Source organism: Myxine glutinosa, chromosome 1 (genome assembly GCF_964187855.1).
Source record: "Myxine glutinosa chromosome 1, kmMyxGlut1.1, whole genome shotgun sequence".
NCBI classification, from domain to species: Eukaryota; Metazoa; Chordata; class Myxini; order Myxiniformes; family Myxinidae; genus Myxine; species Myxine glutinosa.
Genome location: NC_136261.1, coordinates 192,128,437 through 192,134,867, shown reverse-complemented (window position 1 = coordinate 192,134,867; position 6,431 = coordinate 192,128,437).

Here is a 6,431-nt window from a genome sequence, read left to right as displayed (position 1 = left end):
GATGGCAGAGGGTGATGGCAGAGGGTGACGGGGGAGGGTGACGGGGGAAGGTGACGGGGGAGGGTGACGGGGGAGGGTGATGGGAGGGTGATGGCAGGGTGATGGGGGAGGGTGATGGCAGGGTGATGGGAGGGTGATGGCAGGGTGATGGGGGAGGGTGATGGGGGAGGGTGATGGGGCCTCCCTATAGAAGTCAGTATCTCCCATGACACAGGCGCGCATTCGTGCCGCGTGACGTGGTGACGTCATCACACTTTCACCTCAAAAGACCCATTTGATATAAGTTAATATTCTGATATAAGCTTTAGAAAACCAATCCTATATAAGCCAATACCTCCAACGATACAGGTGCGCAAAATACAAAATCACAAAAGATTTATTTGATATAAGTTAATATTTTGAATAACTCGGTCAATATCAGTCCGAATTTCGCCAAATTAAGGTTCCCGTTATCCACAGATACCCCTGTATCCTCCTAGAGGCGAAGTCAGGATGAAATTCGCAAAAAATAAAGTCCTTCGGCAACGAAAATTTAACATGGGGCTTTCCTATGTAACTTTACCCCGAGGTAATTCCACCAAAAATCCCCGAAATTTCGCGGGCCCCATTCTATTGAGTGTTAAGCTAGTCTAGCGACTGAAAAATCTGAAAACAGAATTAAGATCCGCGTATTTTGTGACCACTTTATTTAACAAAATGAGGTGCGGCCTAGCATCTAGTCGAGACCAGGTCACCCAGGCCGATCACCCATTCCGAACCCCAAATTCCTCATCGACGATAGCTAAACAATATATTATATGAATCGCACCGTACATACCTCCTTCTAGATCTTGTTCTTGTCTTGATATACTCACTCAGGCTCACCCTATCACGACTGAGTCCTCTCAGCTCTTCAAATGGCGTCCGCTGCCACGCTGCGCCTCGTGTCCACACCACAGTCCAGTCCAACTCCGAGCTCTTCTTCTTCAAACGACCTTTGACACTCATGGAGGGGGCGTGATGACGTCACTGCGCTTCAGTCTTAGAAAACTAAGGGCGTGATGACGTCACCCCGCTTCAGTCTTAGAAAACTAATTTTTATATAAGTTAATATTTTCATTAACTCCTAGAGGCGAAGTCTTAGAGAATTTCGCAATAAGAAATAGAGTCCTTCGGCGACGGAAATTTAACACGGTGTTTTCCTATGTAACCTTATCCTGAGGTAGTTTTACCAAAAAATCCCCGAAATTTCACGGGTCCAGCCCTATTGAGTGCCTGCGGCCTCTCAAGACCCTTCACAGAGTCGGGCTAGAGTCAAGCTCAAAAGGGGTTTTCTTTCCCCACTGATTCCGCCAAGCCCGTTCCCTTGGCTGTGGGATCGCTGGATAGTAGATAGGGACAGTGAGGATCTCGTTCATCCCTTCATGCGCGTCACTGTTTAGATGACGAAATGAATGAGTTCATTCATTTTCGCTGCATGATTAAGGGTGACACCGTCACAATTTCGGTCTTTGAGGCCGGCCGATAGGCACAGTGTGGTTCTCCTGACCACGTGGCCCTTGACTTGGTTTGTCCGCACAATGTGGGCGCTTTCAGGATGAACTTTAGCCGGGGAGCGTTTGGGTGCGTGGCGCCTTTGGGCGCCCCGGTCTGATACTGCCGCCCACGCGCACAACACCATGTGAGTGCACGTGGGTCCCGGCGGTCCCACTGGCCTAGCGCTACCATGTTTAGACAGCGAGATCCGTCCCCGGGCACCGGCAAGCCAGGCACGGTAGGACACCCGCGGAGCCCCGGCGGACCAGGGGCGCGCGAGCCTACACGTTAGCGTGCTACGGCGGAATCAACGGCTTTGGCCACGGCCGGGCCGATACTCGGCCCGGTCGCACCGGGAATGAACTGGTTCGACGCCCGCGCTAGAGAGGTCGCGGGCGACTGAGATGTGTTAACAAATTAATTAATTAATTTGAGATGTCCGATTCCTAGTGTTTGGAAATTTGGAAGAGCTTGACCCTAGCCTTTCCCTTGCGAGGGCAAGGAGGAACCTAACACTTGACACTTAAGCTTATTTTGAAGTACACCCTGCCAGCGCCCACGGCGGGACGGCAGGGCAACCAGAAGGGACGAGGTTCTCCTGACCACGTGGCCCTCGATCTGGGAAGCGAGAGGCGTTCCATTAGTGGACGCGCCCCTCACGCCCGACTTTTGGGCGGCCCCGGCAGGCCGTTTGTGTTGACGTTCCGTGACAGGCCCCGCACCCCCACCTCCGGGCCGACCGGGCGACCGGAATGAATCCCGGTGTCCCGATCCGAACCTTCAGAGCGGGCCGGCTGCACTTTCCGTCCCTGCGGTCCCAAATACCGGAACCACCCGCATACCACTTTATTCGACAAAATGAGGTGCGGCCTACAGCCTTAGAAAACCAACCCTATATAAGCCAATACTTCCAACGACACAGGTGCGCATTCGTGCCGCGTGACGTGGTGACGTCATCGCGCTTTCACCTTAAAAGATTTGATATAAATTGATTATTTGATACAAGCCTTAGAAAACCAACCCTACAGAAGTCAAATGGTCCAATAAAGGGTGATGGGAGGGTGATGGCAGGGTGATGGGAGGGTGATGGGAGGGTGATTGCAGGGTGGTGGGAGGGTGATGGCAAGGTGATGGGAGGGTGATGGCAGGGTGATGGGAGGGTGGTGGGAGGGTGGTGGCAGGGTGATGGGAGGGTGATTGGAGGGTGATGGGAGGGTGATGGCAGGGTGATGGGAGGGTGGTGGGAGGGTGATGGCAGGGTGGTGGGAGGGTGATGGCAAGGTGATGGGGCAGGGTGATGGCAGGGTGATGGGGCAGGGTGATGGCAGAGGGTGATGGCAGAGGGTGATGGCAGAGGGTGATGGCAGAGGGTGACGGGGGAGGGTGACGGGGGAGGGTGACGGGGGAGGGTGATGGGAGGGTGATGGCAGGGTGATGGGGGAGGGTGATGGGAGGGTGATGGCAGGGTGATGGGGGAGGGTGATGGGGGAGGGTGATGGGGCCTCCCTATAGAAGTCAGTATCTCCCACGACACAGGCGCGCATTCGTGCCGCGTGACGTGGTGACGTCATCACACTTTCACCTCAAAAGACCCATTTGATATAAGTTAATATTCTGATATAAGCTTTAGAAAACCAATCCTATATAAGCCAATACCTCCAACGATACAGGTGCGCAAAATACAAAATCACAAAAGATTTATTTGATATAAGTTAATATTTTGAATAACTCGGTCAATATCAGTCCGAATTTCGCCAAATTAAGGTTCCCGTTATCCACAGATACCCCTGTATCCTCCTAGAGGCGAAGTCAGGATGAAATTCGCAAAAAATAAAGTCCTTCGGCAACGAAAATTTAACATGGGGCTTTCCTATGTAACTTTACCCCGAGGTAATTCCACCAAAAATCCCCGAAATTTCGCGGGCCCCATTCTATTGAGTGTTAAGCTAGTCTAGCGACTGAAAAATCTGAAAACAGAATTAAGATCCGAGTATTTTGTGACCACTTTATTTAACAAAATGAGGTGCGGCCTAGCATCTAGTCGAGACCAGGTCACCCAGGCCGATCACCCATTCCGAACCCCAAATTCCTCATCGACGATAGCTAAACAATATATTATATGAATCGCACCGTACATACCTCCTTCTAGATCTTGTTCTTGTCTTGATATACTCACTCAGGCTCACCCTATCACGACTGAGTCCTCTCAGCTCTTCAAATGGCGTCCGCTGCCACGCTGCGCCTCGTGTCCACACCACAGTCCAGTCCAACTCCGAGCTCTTCTTCTTCAAACGACCTTTGACACTCATGGAGGGGGCGTGATGACGTCACTGCGCTTCAGTCTTAGAAAACTAAGGGCGTGATGACGTCACCCCGCTTCAGTCTTAGAAAACTAATTTTTATATAAGTTAATATTTTCATTAACTCCTAGAGGCGAAGTCTTAGAGAATTTCGCAATAAGAAATAGAGTCCTTCGGCGACGGAAATTTAACACGGTGTTTTCCTATGTAACCTTATCCTGAGGTAGTTTTACCAAAAAATCCCCGAAATTTCACGGGTCCAGCCCTATTGAGTGCCTGCGGCCTCTCAAGACCCTTCACAGAGTCGGGCTAGAGTCAAGCTCAAAAGGGGTTTTCTTTCCCCACTGATTCCGCCAAGCCCGTTCCCTTGGCTGTGGGATCGCTGGATAGTAGATAGGGACAGTGAGGATCTCGTTCATCCCTTCATGCGCGTCACTGTTTAGATGACGAAATGAATGAGTTCATTCATTTTCGCTGCATGATTAAGGGTGACACCATCACAATTTCGGTCTTTGAGGCCGGCCGATAGGCACAGTGTGGTTCTCCTGACCACGTGGCCCTTGACTTGGTTTGTCCGCACAATGTGGGCGCTTTCAGGATGAACTTTAGCCGGGGAGCGTTTGGGTGCGTGGCGCCTTTGGGCGCCCCGGTCTGATACTGCCGCCCACGCGCACAACACCATGTGAGTGCACGTGGGTCCCGGCGGTCCCACTGGCCTAGCGCTACCATGTTTAGACAGCGAGATCCGTCCCCGGGCACCGGCAAGCCAGGCACGGTAGGACACCCGCGGAGCCCCGGCGGACCAGGGGCGCGCGAGCCTACACGTTAGCGTGCTACGGCGGAATCAACGGCTTCGGCCACGGCCGGGCCGATACTCGGCCCGGTCGCACCGGGAATGAACTGGTTCGACGCCCGCGCTAGAGAGGTCGCGGGCGACTGAGATGTGTTAACAAATTAATTAATTAATTTGAGATGTCCGATTCCTAGTGTTTGGAAATTTGGAAGAGCTTGACCCTAGCCTTTCCCTTGCGAGGGCAAGGAGGAACCTAACACTTGACACTTAAGCTTATTTTGAAGTACACCCTGCCAGCGCCCACGGCGGGACGGCAGGGCAACCAGAAGGGACGAGGTTCTCCTGACCACGTGGCCCTCGATCTGGGAAGCGAGAGGCGTTCCATTAGTGGACGCGCCCCTCACGCCCGACTTTTGGGCGGCCCCGGCAGGCCGTTTGTGTTGACGTTCCGTGACAGGCCCCGCACCCCCACCTCCGGGCCGACCGGGCGACCGGAATGAATCCCGGTGTCCCGATCCGAACCTTCAGAGCGGGCCGGCTGCACTTTCCGTCCCTGCGGTCCCAAATACCGGAACCACCCGCATACCACTTTATTCGACAAAATGAGGTGCGGCCTACAGCCTTAGAAAACCAACCCTATATAAGCCAATACTTCCAACGACACAGGTGCGCATTCGTGCCGCGTGACGTGGTGACGTCATCGCGCTTTCACCTTAAAAGATTTGATATAAATTGATTATTTGATACAAGCCTTAGAAAACCAACCCTACAGAAGTCAAATGGTCCAATAAAGGGTGATGGGAGGGTGATGGCAGGGTGATGGGAGGGTGATGGGAGGGTGATTGCAGGGTGGTGGGAGGGTGATGGCAAGGTGATGGGAGGGTGATGGCAGGGTGATGGGAGGGTGGTGGGAGGGTGGTGGCAGGGTGATGGGAGGGTGATTGGAGGGTGATGGGAGGGTGATGGCAGGGTGATGGGAGGGTGGTGGGAGGGTGATGGCAGGGTGGTGGGAGGGTGATGGCAAGGTGATGGGGCAGGGTGATGGCAGGGTGATGGGGCAGGGTGATGGCAGGGTGATGGCAGAGGGTGATGGCAGAGGGTGATGGCAGAGGGTGACGGGGGAGGGTGACGGGGGAGGGTGACGGGGGAGGGTGATGGGAGGGTGATGGCAGGGTGATGGGGGAGGGTGATGGCAGGGTGATGGGAGGGTGATGGCAGGGTGATGGGGGAGGGTGATGGGGGAGGGTGATGGGGCCTCCCTATAGAAGTCAGTATCTCCCACGACACAGGCGCGCATTCGTGCCGCGTGACGTGGTGACGTCATCACACTTTCACCTCAAAAGACCCATTTGATATAAGTTAATATTCTGATATAAGCTTTAGAAAACCAATCCTATATAAGCCAATACCTCCAACGATACAGGTGCGCAAAATACAAAATCACAAAAGATTTATTTGATATAAGTTAATATTTTGAATAACTCGGTCAATATCAGTCCGAATTTCGCCAAATTAAGGTTCCCGTTATCCACAGATACCCCTGTATCCTCCTAGAGGCGAAGTCAGGATGAAATTCGCAAAAAATAAAGTCCTTCGGCAACGAAAATTTAACATGGGGCTTTCCTATGTAACTTTACCCCGAGGTAATTCCACCAAAAATCCCCGAAATTTCGCGGGCCCCATTCTATTGAGTGTTAAGCTAGTCTAGCGACTGAAAAATCTGAAAACAGAATTAAGATCCGAGTATTTTGTGACCACTTTATTTAACAAAATGAGGTGCGGCCTAGCATCTAGTCGAGACCAGGTCACCCAGGCCGATCACC